We start from the raw sequence: 11,205 nt of genomic DNA on the forward strand, positions 1-11,205 counted from the left end.
CAACATGGACTTTCAGTTGTCCAATAATGCATGTTATGCAAATTAACATTTCCATGGTTAGTGAATATAACCTCGTCAGTAAATAAAATCATATTAATAAATGTGTCATCCCTCTGAATCTGAAGTTGTGGCCATCGGCAGAATTCAATGCGACGCATAAAAACCGTACCAGTTAATTCTTGGTGGAGACTGATATGGTAATGGTGATATTTATGGCAATGCAAACACGAACAACACTACTGTGGCTTATGCCAGATTCCCTTGCGATTTGATGCCAACTAACACAAGGATCTCGAAGTACAGTGGCAAGAGGTGTGGCAGTGCGGCTCTAGGCGCTTCAGTCTGGAACCGCGTGACCGCTACGGTCGCAGGTTCGAATCCTGCCTCGGGCATGAATGTGTGTGATGTCCTTAGGTTAATTAGGTTTAAGTAGTTCTAAGTTCTAGGGGACTGATGATCATAGATGTTAAGTCCCATAGTACTCAGAGCCATTTGAACCATTTTTTACAGTGGCAAGAGTACCGATTTCCGTTTCCTCGTTAGTAACTTTCCTTTGTCGGATATGTTACCGATGCGCTAAAGATCAAGTTGTTCTCAATTTATCATACACATCTTTAAAAATGTACGACGTATACGGTGAATACGTTGAGGATATCTTTCAGATTTATAAGTCTGTAGCTCTCACTGAATTTCGTTGGCATTCTCCGTAAATGAGAAGTATATTTACTTGTTCTTTGAAGGAATGCATCATTCACATTCGCTTGATTCGACGATACTAGTCTTACCGTTCCTCTTAGTGTTGTATCGAGAAACCATCGAAGGTGTTTACATGCCAATGGTACGTTAGATGGATACGCCGTATTCGGCGCATATTTACTATTTGCACGATGTACGGGATAGAATTGTCAGAGCATGTGCTTCGATGGGTGGCAAAATGGTAAGGAATACCTCTCAGTCCGTGATAACAAGATTGCAGCACTGCACTGATACCAATGGTCATCACTTCGAACACCTTCTGTAAATTATCGTTCATGCCACATTTTTGACCTTCACATCATTGGATTCGTCTCGATAGCCGCTATGAGAAAATAAGTACCAAACTATAGCATCCCATTAAAAAAAAAAAAAGGTTGACCTTCATATCTCTGACGCGATCACACCTAGCAACAAAAACCAACGTCATATTGTGGCTCCCGTTGTCCCATGGAACATTTGTCCCACAAACTTTTCAGCTTCTATCATACTTCCGGAGTTATTCTAGGTGGCAATAGTTAGTGACTCACCCTGTATATTGAGATGTTTTTTTTTCTTTCTATGATGGCGTGATTGTAGTGCTTGATACCGAAACTTGTAGTCATTGGAGGAAATAAAAGAGTGACTATACACTAAATCAAATGCATTTTTTCTGAGTTTATTTACAGCCGTTCCAACTGACAGTATGTTGGGAATACCCCGTCAGTTCAAAAGTTTTCAAGACTAGATGAATAATAAATAGAGAAAAAAATTTAAATTGCACACAATTTTCTCTTCTCCAAAATATTCTGGAGAATGTCTTGAACATATGTTTTAGAGATGTTGCTGCTTTACGATTTGTGACACAACAACGTTGACACACTACGCTCACATGTCCACTATTTAGCCCTGCCAGCTCACAATTGACTGGTCGAATGCACATCTATGTTTACAGTTGTTAGTTCAAGATGGCACCGCAGTTACTGCGCTGACGTCGCTAATAAGCAAGAAATAAAATCACTTTCGGAACTTTTTGGACGGATGTTATACGTATTATACAAGGACTACTCGCCAAATGCCACTGACACAGATTTAATCGATTTTGACGTAATTTGTCAAAGCTTAAGGGCACAGTAGAAGGCTGAATATCAGTCGCGCCGTAGTACGTCGTAACATATAGTTCCAACTACTGCGAACAGCGCCAATTTCATTTTTAGACTTCGTATGCATTTTTTATTTTTTTTAATTTTCAAGTTGAAATCTGTTCCCTGTGATATGATCGGCACATCATTGAAAGGGTCCTGTGTAAACGGAACAGAGGTTTAACAAACGTGAAGAAGATGGCTTTATTTAATACTGGATAGCTTATTAAAGAAAGGTTTTACTGGCTAGGTGATAGCTGTATTAGTTCCTTCACTCCAGTAGAAATGATCGATTTATAAGCTTGATATTATGCTGATTTAATCTCAAGTGGGTTATCTACCACAACTCCATTAGTTTGTTACAGTAATTTCGATCCTTTCACCAATGTGGCCAATTAGAACACTAAGACGGCTTAACTTATTGATTATATATGAAGTAGTAAGTGATTAACATTCAGAGTTGGATTTAATTTATTGTTCGGAACTTTTTCTGGCCCTGAAATCTGCGTATATGCACTCACAGGAGAGAAACTTTGGAACTGCGACGACGGACAAGGAAGATTCATCTGTGCAACTGCGTTGCTCTTGATCTCTGTATCATATAATGGTTCTCCCACATTATGACGAAAATGCAGAAATTCATTATGATAACAAGACATAGACAACATCTAAGCTGTTAGATAACGTTTGCCATTTTCTCTCCACTTATAGTTGACTGGACGTTGAGTCAGAGTAAGGAAGACATGAAGTCGTATTTAATCACAGGATCCCTAATGCGAGCGGAGGAGAAGACGGCTGAGTATAGTATGGGAGGGTCGATTCGCCTGTTGCTACTGCGCTGTGCTGTGTTCCCCGCCTAAATATTGGTCGCGAGATCTGTAGTCTATGCCTTCACGATCGATCACCATTTCCCTCCCAGACAGCTTCCCTGTATTTTAGAGTTAAAAGCTTTTTTTCTTTTTCTTTTCGTCTCCCTACCACACACGAGGGCGTTCCGTATTCGAACTGGTCTCGGCCTAGGTATAGTTAACGATTGTAGGAGCTACGAAATGCTGGGAAATTCAAGTCGGTGATGCTGTTTAGTAACTGAAATGGTGCCCATAGACGCCGTTTTGTATTATACGTTGTTATGTTACATACTTAGACTATATGCAAAACCAAAAATTCTTATATTGTACCAGTATGACACTGAGCTCGTGAAAAAGTACACGTGAAGGGAATTCGTAGGTCGTTGTTGACTGGCAGACCTGAGCAGTAGTTCAACAGTATTCCTGGGGAAGTTTCATTTGTTTGGCGGGAATGGGTTTGAGTAACACGTACAGAGCATAGTTTTTGTGTTGTTGATGATGTTGCCAGTGTCTATTTAACTTCTCCGCTATGGGCATATCATAATCAGTATTGGTTTTGCCCTCCCCATACGGGACACTATGGAAGTTCAGGATTTAACCTGATATCATTGCTGCGCATCCTGGTGACCCCTCCCGCTAGTCAAATTATCGTACATCAGGACTCCAACAGGTTATCACCGTAGCAATCAGCCGGCCGCGGTGGCCGAGCGGTTCTAGGCGCTCCAGTCCGGAACCGCGCTACTGCTATGGTCGCAGGTTCGAATCCTGCCTCGGGCATGGATGTGTGTGATGTCCTTAGGTTTAAGTAGTTCTAAGTATAGCCATCACGCTATTCCACTATACGTACGTATCTCCACTGTCAGCCTGAAGACAGGACAGATTTTATACCAGAACGGGAATAGATGCACAAGACTAATAAGTAATCCCCGTCAGTTACTCGGACCACCATGCAGTTGTCGTTAAAATTAAAGGTTTAACCCGGCCCAACATGACGGAAAAGGGATACTGTAAGCTAAACTGCTATCTGATCACCGTTGAGTGAGCAAAAACAGAATTACGCGAACGTTGTCGAAATTGAGTTGATCGGAAGCGGTTCCTTAGTAGCGTTCTTGAATGGTGGGATGTTTAAAAAGGAAAACACCAAATAATTACTTTTCAGAGGGAGCTTCGAGATTGTGTAGAAGTATGGCGTAGCTCCCTTACCTCAGATACAGTCAGAACATAATTTTAATTCTTCTAAAACGCCATGAATTAAATAGTAATATACCCGTAAGAAGAAGATGGTTTTGATTTTAAGAGGAAATTAAAGTATGTAGTTAAATTTAAAGAAGAAGGATTTAGTTATTTAAGGAAATTTAATACAGCTGAAGGTAGCTAGCGATGAAGGCATTATTTGGCGAGCGCAAGGACGGGCTGTAGGGGTGGATGGAGGCCCGAAAATAAAGAAAATTAAAAAAAAAGACAGAAAGCTCACCTACGGAAGCGGACATCGGAGCAGAGGAGACGTAACCGCAGTATCTGCCAGAATATATCAAGCATCTTCAAATCAGAAGGCTCGTAGGCTATGTGAATTGTGGAACACATGGTTTCTACAAATTTTCATATACTTTCTGGAACGTCAAGTAGAAACATTCACCTACTGCCACATTCAAGATAATAATCTGTACCCTATGGCCCATGGTTGTCGTTTACATTAGACATTACAGCTTAAGCATATGAAATTGTGCTGGACGGCATTATTAAATAAAAGTTGTAAATGAAACTAACAGTAACACATCGAAAGTCATATACGATTAATTTATTATTCACTATGCCATTATCATTCCCGACGCCTTCAGTCAGTCATTCTCCGACGTTGTAGGGAACCTAGCATATGATCCACGACATTGACCCCTAAGTAATATCCTTTTTTATCTTTTTTTCTCAGTTACTCATGAATTTATGTTAACTATTGCATTCGCCGGTGAAAACCTTGGTCTCTGCCAGTTTTAGAGTGTGTAAATCCATAGCCGTCATTGTACTAAATGTAAGAAACAAAAGTATAGACATAGTAGAGTAATGTATGTATTACATACATTAAGATATGTGGAAATTTCGTTGCTATGAAGAATGCATGTGGCTGAAATGAAATTTATGCCACAGATTAAGTAGATGACTATATATAAATGACAAGATTTTAAAAAAACTGTACATGGTTCTACGAAAATAAATTTTCTTGTGACGCAACCAAATTCTGAAATCAGAGCTCCACAATTTAGTGGTATGGAACTAAAGAGGGCCTGGATACGTTCCGTCTACACGGCTTGTATGCGAATCTACATCTACATACATACACCGCAAACCACCGCATGGTGCATTGCGAAGGGCATCTTGTACAACTACTAATCTTTCCTTTTCCGTTCCATTCGCAAACAGAACAAGGGAAAAAACGATTGTGTGTATGCGTCCGTGTGAGACCAAACGTCTCTTATCTTGCTTTCGTGGCCCTTATGCGAAATGTAGAACCGTTCTGCAGTCAGCTTCAAATGACCGTTCCTAAAACTTTGTCAGTAATGTTTCGCAAAAAGAACATCTTCTCTCCAGGGATTCCCTTTTGAGTTCACGAAGAATCTCCGTAATACTCGCGTGTTGATCAAACCTACCTGTAACAAACCTAGCGGCCCGTCTCTGAACTGATTCGATGTTAATCCGGCATGGTGGGGATCCCAAACACTCGACCAGTACGCAACAATGGGTGGCAGAGTGTTCTATACGCGATCTCCTAAAAAGATGAGCTACACTTTCCAAAACTTGTCCCAATATAGCGAAGTCGACTATTCGCCTTTCCTACTACTGTCCTCACGCGCTCGTTCCATTTCATATTGCTTTGTAACGTTACGCCCAGATATTTAATCGACATGACTGTGTCAAGCAGCTCACTGCTAATGACGTATTTCAACATTGCGGGATTGTTATTCCTATTCTTCTGCATTAACTTACACATTTTCTAAATTTAGACGATGCTATCATTCATCATTCCAACTATAAGTTCTTGCTAAGTCATCTTGTATTCTTCAGTAGTCACTCATCGTGGCCATCTTCCCGGTTAGCACAACATCATCTGTAACCAGCCGCAGACTGCTGCCGTCCCTGTCCGTCAGATCCTTTATGTACATATAGAATAATAGCGGTCATATCACGCTATCCTGGGGCACTCCTGACGATGCCCCTGTTTCTGATGAACACTCTTCGGTGAAGACGACATACAGGGTTCTGTGAGTTAAGAAGTCTTCGAGACACTCGCATATCTGCGGACCTAATCCGTATGCTCGGGTCTCCGTTAACAATCTGCAGTAGGGTACCGTGTCAAACGCCCTTCATCCACGGATATATGGGATATTCCTATTGCCCTTCATCCACGGTTCACAGGATATCGTGTCAGAAAACGCCAAGATGAGTTTCGTGCGAGCGATGCTTTCTAAATATGTGCTGCTCTGTGGACAGAAGCTTTACCGCCTCGAGTAAATTTATTATATTCGAACTGAGAGAATGTTCAAGAATTATGCAGCTAACTGAAGTTAAGGATATTGGTTTATAATCTGGCGGATCAGTTCTTTTATCCTTCTCATATACAGGAGTCACCTGCCTTTCTTTTCCAGTCCCTTCGGACTTAGCGCTGGGCGAGAGATTCGTGATGTCAAATGCAGTTTAAATACGGGGCCAGTGTCATAGAGTACACTCTGTAAAATCGAAATGGGATTCCATCCGGACCTGGCGACATATTTATTTTCTCAATTCTTTCAGTTGCTGCTTCTCTACTCCAAGGATACCTATTACTATGTCCCCCATAAGGGAGTCTGTGTGAAGATCAAACGACGGCAAGTTTATGCGACTCTCCTGCGTGAATGATTTCTTAAATGCGGAATTTAAAATTTAAAAGCTTTCCTTTCCCTGTCGCTACACCAGACTGGTCAACGAGTGAATGGATAGAAGTTTTCTAGCCGCTTTGCTGTTTTACGTGGGAACAGAACTTTCTCAGGTTCTTGACAAGATCTTTTGCTAAGCTATGGCGATGAAAGTTGTAGGCTTCGCGCATCAGTGTTTTTACAGACGACGGAGTTTCTACTAACTTTTGCCTCTCGTCATTTGCGCGTTGTTTTTTGAACCGACACTGCAACAGTCTCTGTTTCCTCAGCAGTTTCCAAATTTTGCTATGAAACCACGGTGGATACTTTCCGTCCTTAATCCACCTGCCCAGCAGATACTTCTCCACAGAGCTATTTACAATCAGTTTAAACATTGCCTGTAATTCCTCATATTGGAACTAAATGATGCCTTTTCCATGTTAAAGTAGGATGCTAACATACAGCTTATCAGCTCTATTTATCAAAAATATTCTCCTAGCCTTCTTGATGGATTTATTAACTTTAGTAACCATGGTCGCTGTGATGACATCATAACCACCAATCCATGCGTCAATACTGACGCTGTTGATGACATCTGGGCTGTTTGTACGAGGGCGAGCTGAGAAGTAATGCCTCCGAATTTTTTATGTGAAAATTCTTGGAGCTTTTTAAATACATAGATGCATACATACATAATCCGTTATCAGGCTACAAGTTGCCTGTCGGGACCATCCGACCGCCGTGTCATCCTCAGATGAAGATGCGGATAGAAGGGGCGTGTGGTGAGCACACCGCTCTCCCGATCGTTACGATGGTTTTGTTTGACCGGAGCCGCTACTATTCAGTCGAGTAGCTCCTCAATTGGCATCACGAGGCTGAGTGCACCCCGAAAAATGGCAACAGCGCATGGCGGTCCAGATGGTCACCTATCCAAGTGCCAGCCACGCCCGACAGCTCTTAACTTCGGTGATCTGACGGGAACCGGTGTATCCACTGCGGCAAGGCCGTTGCCCTTTTTTAAATAAAACAAACTCTATTAAAATTCTGTAGCTTTATTCTTCATGTCTACATATTTATTTCACAACATTGTCACCCTGGCGACGACCACATTTCCTCCCGTGAGAGCCCGGTTTGTTGATACCGTCATTGTGTCGACGGAGCCACAACCTCACTTTTGCTTGCACCGCTTCATCACTATCAAAGTGAAGTCCCCAAAAGTGTTCTTTAGATTTTGAAAAGAGATGAAAATCGGATGCGGCCAACTCAGGACTGTATGGAAAATGATTGATGACAGTGAGCCCAAGTGAGCCCAAGGTGTCGGACTGTTGCAAATGTCGCAGCATTCGTATGTGTGGTCTGGCATTGTCATGCTGAAGGATAGGGTACTCCATATGTGGACGAACTCTTCAAATTCGCGCTTTCAGTATTCTGGGGGATTACACGACGCTGTTTCTCACGCAGCGACTTAGTTAAGTTACACAATGCCATGTTACATGCTACAATTCGGAGTCCTCTAGCGGCGGTGGATGGCAACTTGCATCAGTGAAGCGGAAAAGTCACCAGAGTAAGGCACATGACATGTAATACCTCAACCGATATTGAGACAGAATAAAAAATTCGCAAGCACTACTATTCAGTACGCCCTCGTAGCTACAAAGTCTAAAACATTTCCGCTGCGTGTGGACTGTCGAACTAGCTCCTCGAGACAGTTTTCGAAAATCTGTTGAAAATTACTTCACAAGACTGTCTGTCCGTACCACCTGCAACGAATTCGTAGACGTCCCCACTGTTGTTGAGGGACCGTGACGAACAAGTTGCCGATCAAACATTCAATAGGTTACATGCCATGTATACATGCGCATCCCGAAAGCAGTAGTACCCGTTGCCCGCATCTCGTGGTCGTGCGGTAGCGTTCTCGCTTCGCACGCCCGGGTTCCCGGGTTCGATTCCCGGCGGGGTCAGGGATTTTCTCTGCCTCGTGATGGCTGGGTGTTGTGTGCTGTCCTTAGGTTAGTTAGGTTTAAGTAGTTCTAAGTTCTAGGGGACTTATGACCACAGCAGTTGAGTCCCATAGTGCTCAGAGCCATTTGACCCATTTAGTAGTACCCGTTGTTCTTCAAAGAACACTTATAGATTTCTCACCACATGAGGTCGAGTATTGTCCTTCTAAACTCTACCTTGCTAATTTATCTGAAGGAAAGCTCCCTGAGGTAGTGGTTGCTCTTTAGGTCACCTTCAATTTATACGAGCCGATATAACACATTTTACATATAGAACTACACCTCGCTAAATTGAATTTTATTTTCATCTCCCTGCCACTGTACATTGCAGGCTGTCAGATTGCGGTCAGTTTCGAAGACGTATACTGCCATAATTGAATATTCTGTTGAAGTGGGACTCGTCTGAAAATAATATGTCCTTTCATTCCACTTTGGGCGCCAGTGATGATGTCCGCAGACACACTGCAGAGTGCTACATTCTGGCTTCTCGACGATAGAAGCCAATACAATTGCATGCTCGTCTCCTGCCCAGCCCACGAAAAAGAGGGAAGTGGAATCTCCGGACCACCCGTCTGCTTTCACCCATTGACGTCAGCAAAATGCGGGACACGAATCACTTACCGACATCAGATTCAAGTAAATCTCACACCTCAACAAGAATTATAATTACTTTCATTACGTCACGTTCCCCGGCACATTATCGACCGTTTCCTTCCAAACCAAACGACGGTCCCAAAGTAGTAATTATTAACATACCGTAATAATATACGCAACTGTGGACGGCAGTACTACAAAAGTTGAAGATGGTAGAAAGTCATTTTCAGATCTGTATTCTGCCCATTCGAATTCTCATAAACTGATCTGAGCGTTTGCCGTCGACAAGGCGTACTTGATTTCTGATTGCCAGTTTCTTTTATGGTTGTTCACCAACCAAGCTTGCCATAATTCTGACGTTTTTGGCTACACAGGAGGTCATTAATGAGCGTGCCTGAATGCAGTTTCCCTGCAAAGTTAATCTTACTTATCTATATACCCACTGAATTTGGGTTAATTAGGACCATCGGTCGAGGGTGCTGCAAGTTTCGCGAAAGTTACTGTATAAATATAAATACAAACTTTTTTCATCGATTTATAAAACGCCACCTCGAATTCTTCGAGGTCTGTTGAAGTCAGATTTAGGTTTCGTTGGAAGCAACGGGCACACCGTTTTCTGTGGGAAACTGACGCCACTATTTGTAAAATTCGTCAAGAAATGTGCAGATTTATTCCATGAGAACACTTCCTTACATAAAGCAAGGATCACAGTACTTAACTCTTGCTGGCGCGTACAAGGGTTACATAAGTGTGGAAGGGTGTCATACCGGAGTAATTAATCGAGCATGTTTCACGTCCTGACAGGCCGAAGAAACCATCTCGTAAGCGCCAAATGAGCGTTACATAGTAGGCGTAGGAACTATTACTGCGCATTCCAGGTCCCGTGGCATTGTCATCTTCCAGTGATGCGTGACAGCATTCCAAACGCGATAAAATCGCAAATCGGCCAACACAGGCTCTAAATATTGTGTTCAGATGTGTCCAAAAAAAATGTCATCGCAATTTCCATAATCATAATTACACCGACTATCACCATGTGTCAAAGGTACCGAGGTATTGGTTTTTCTGAAGATTGGCGATTCAAATTGTTTCCAAAGTCGACAGAAAAATAATTGTTCAGTTTGCAGTTTACCTTTTCTTTATGTTGGCAATTTATAACGTTCTGCGTCACAAATTGTAAGTGATTTGATGAAGCAGGAGTGAATGACCACGAACAGTTAGCTCACAGCACTGGTCTTAGAGCGCTTCAGCCGCTCTAGGATTATTTACAGCGTTGGCTCACTGCCAGACCCCAAAATCAGCACACGACTGTTACGCCACAGGAATAATAGAACAAAACACTTATAGCCACTTACCGCTAGACGGGCAAAGACTTTGGTTAAAGCGAACGATGGACTTTAAAATACAAGAAGCTACACCAGAGTTGCAGGTTCAGTGCTTTGGTTACTGCTAACATCGAAGTTATTAGAAACTGTGCTCTAGTTCAACTGGACAAGACTAGAATACGAAAAAAAATCATGATATTACGAAATTTTCTCACGATTCTCTTGCCACTTTAGGCTAGAATGGTTATCAAGCTTTCGAACGCTTTCTCCAAAGTCATCGTCATGAGATATCTGTCGTAACTGATGCTGTGGTGTTTTTCATCCAACGGTCTTCCGAATTATGTCGTTTGCTACATGTAAAAAACCACGACGACAGTTAAAACGGTCAGCTCGTTGACTGCAGAGAATGTGGTTCAAACCAATGATAGTTACCTTTTCAAGCTAATGCAGTAAAGCATCTATCAAAAATAATATTACGGTACCAGCTATCTTGTTCAAGAAATCTCTGCGTGATTATCGGAAAGTGAATTAAGTTAATCATGAAAGATACGAATCCAAACCATTGTAATCTTAGCCTCTACTTCCGAACATTGTCTCAACCACTGCGCCGCGTCTCTCAGCGGCATTTCATTAAACAAGAGTCACATGCATCTACGCAATGAAGTCCCTTTAATGTGACC

General features: G+C 42.2%; 1 pseudogene; it reads right to left on the bottom strand.

Annotated features, from left to right (window-relative positions):
- Positions 1–7,500: 7,500 nt before the first annotated feature.
- Positions 7,501–7,618, bottom strand: LOC126472024 (5S ribosomal RNA; annotated as a pseudogene).
- Positions 7,619–11,205: the final 3,587 nt, after the last annotated feature.

Source organism: Schistocerca serialis, chromosome 3 (assembly GCF_023864345.2).
Source record: "Schistocerca serialis cubense isolate TAMUIC-IGC-003099 chromosome 3, iqSchSeri2.2, whole genome shotgun sequence".
Lineage (NCBI taxonomy): Eukaryota > Metazoa > Arthropoda > Insecta > Orthoptera > Acrididae > Schistocerca > Schistocerca serialis.